The sequence below is a fragment of the Priapulus caudatus genome, unplaced genomic scaffold (genome assembly GCF_000485595.1).
Source record: "Priapulus caudatus unplaced genomic scaffold, Priapulus_caudatus-5.0.1 Scaffold1435, whole genome shotgun sequence".
Taxonomy (NCBI): domain Eukaryota; kingdom Metazoa; phylum Priapulida; class Priapulimorpha; order Priapulimorphida; family Priapulidae; genus Priapulus; species Priapulus caudatus.
The window spans coordinates 554-3,341 of NW_014578496.1; positions in this window are offsets into that span (position 1 = coordinate 554).

Sequence of the window (2,788 nt, forward strand, 5' to 3'; positions counted from 1 at the left end):
CTCTCTCTCTCTCTCTCTCTCTCTCTCTCTCTCTCTCTCTCTCTCTCTCTCTCTCTCTCTCTCTCTCTCTCTCTCTCTCTCTCTCTCTCTCTCTTCTCTCTCTCTCTCTCTCTCTCTCTCTCTCTCTCTCTCTCTCTCTTGCTCTCTTTCTGCTCGACCTCTATCTTTTTCCCTTTCTCTGCCCTACTGTCTCACTCGCTCTACCGCGTTGTTTGTTCGGTTGTGTGTTATTATCATTATTATTATTATTATTATTATTATTATTATTATTATAATATTAATAATAATAATAGTAATAATACTAATAATAATACTAATTGTGGGGCGCAAACCGGCAGATATCAGCTTTTGGGAGTGGTGGCAAGATGGCGGCAGTGACGTCACTTTCTCGTCAACCGCGGATAGGCTAAGCGCTATCCAGTTATAGAGATCAGTGTTGCTTGTCAGGCTGGCAGTTACAATAACCCGAGTTTACGTAACAACAGGCAGACACAAATGGAACAACAACAACAACAACATTTCAATTGGATAATGGCGAAATGCAGCATATTTTATCATTTGTATCCGCATGAAAACAAACTTTGATAAAAACACGACGGAATTTTATATATTTTTGGTGGAATTAAGAGAGACAAAATATATGATAGTCTATACATAGAGGTTTTGGATGTGACGTCAGGGGTCACGTGAAAATTTGGCTCGGCCCATTGGTCTGACGCTAGTTCGAGGAGTGGTGTCATGGCGTCTGGTGACTTCACCTATTGGCCACTAAGAGCCATAGAAATACATACATATATGTATGTATTTCTATGAGCACATGTATGTAATTCTCTGCTAAGAGCTATCCAGTTAGTATATCGAGATCGGTGACCAGCACTGACTGCCGTCCTATTGCGCTGACTATACCCCACCCTCTATCTCCTCGCCTCCATTTTCTACTCGCATCTTTCGCAGACATGCGCTACAACTTTGACAAGTACACGGCCGAGGAGATCGACCTGTACGGAGCATACGATCTCTACTCAGTAATGCACTACAGCTGCTATGCGTTCACCATGAACGACCAAATGACGATGACTGCGAAAACCGACCCGACCTGCAGGACAGAGCTGGGACAGCCGCACGTAGGCGGTGGCTTCGTGCAGAGCGATATCAACAAGCTGAACTGCATGTACTGCGGTGAGACCAACGAAAATTGCCCCCGGCACTGAGGGAGGCAGAGAGGAAGAGAGGAAGAGAGGAAGAGAAGAGGATATAGAGCGCAGGACACCTCAGTTTAACATCTGCTGAGTAGTGTATTGTATATGTATATGTATATGTATATGTATATGTATATGTATATGTATATGTATATGTATATGTATATGTATATGTATATGTATATGTATATGTATATGTATATGTATATCTACATGTACATATATATGTATATGTATATGTATAATGTATATGTATATGTATACATTTGTTACGCGTTTACTGTAGCCGCACACTTTTCTTTATAGGACTTCATGAACAACGTAACGAAGTTCAGAATTAAGTAAAATTTATTCAAAGAAATTCCAGCGTTGTATTAATTAAACATTGTGATAAATTCCAATCATTTAAAATAATGTGATAACGACGAGTAAAATCTGACGTAAATTATATTTTAATATCGTAATTCTTAATGGAAAATGTTAGAATATTGTTGGTAGGAGCGTGTAAACGATTAGCAGTATTGCAGACGTACTGACTGTGATCTCGTGACAATCCAACTTGCTAAACTTTAGAGCTCGTTTCAATACGTGAGAAACACAGATCATAGCACCACCGAAATACGTCACCACTACTATTAATATAGTAGTAGTCGTACATGCAGTATGTCAAATCATCAAAATGGGATGTGGAATAATAAATAATCATGAAAATGCACAAGTTGAAGAAATACATTTTTATTTCTGAAGTAACAGTCTGCATTCAATGTATCATTGCCGTATTAAGCTGGGTTTACACTACCAACTTTGTGTTGGCGAATTGGCGAATTGGACCAACTTCCCAACTATACAGCCGACAATCGGCAGTGTAAACGTAAAAGTTGCGTGACCAACCGATCGATAGCAATTAGTTGGGAGATTAGAACATGTTCTATTTTCGCCAACTCGGAATTGGTGAATTGAAAAGTTGGTCGAACTCGCCAATTCGCCCACATAGAGTCGGTCGTGTAAACCCAGCATTATAACTACGTGGAACAACTTGAATTTTATTTTTTCTCATACACACAATGACGATAACATCACACGCGAGGACAATAGTGTCAGGCACGTTGACGGTGACGTCAGGCACGTTGACGCTAACGTCACGTATGTTGACGGTGAGGTCACGCACGACGACGGTGACGTTGTTATTCCTGGATATATGATGAGTCTAATAACGATAAACGGTTTTGAGGGCTTTCCTGTCCTGAATCAATGGAAGAAACTACAGATAGCACGCACGTACGCACGCACGCGTACACACACACACACACACACACACACACACACACACACACACACACACACACGCACGCACGCACGCGTACACACACACACACGCACGCACACACACACACGCACGCACACACACGCACGCACGCACACACACACACACACAGACTCTGTCCCTTTAACCAACCAGAATAACATTAGTAATTACTATATTAAAAGAACATAAAACGTAATACAATTTGAAAAATATTTTTATGTCAATTAATTTACACATTAAATTTTACTACTAATTAACTACTAAACGTACACACACACGCACG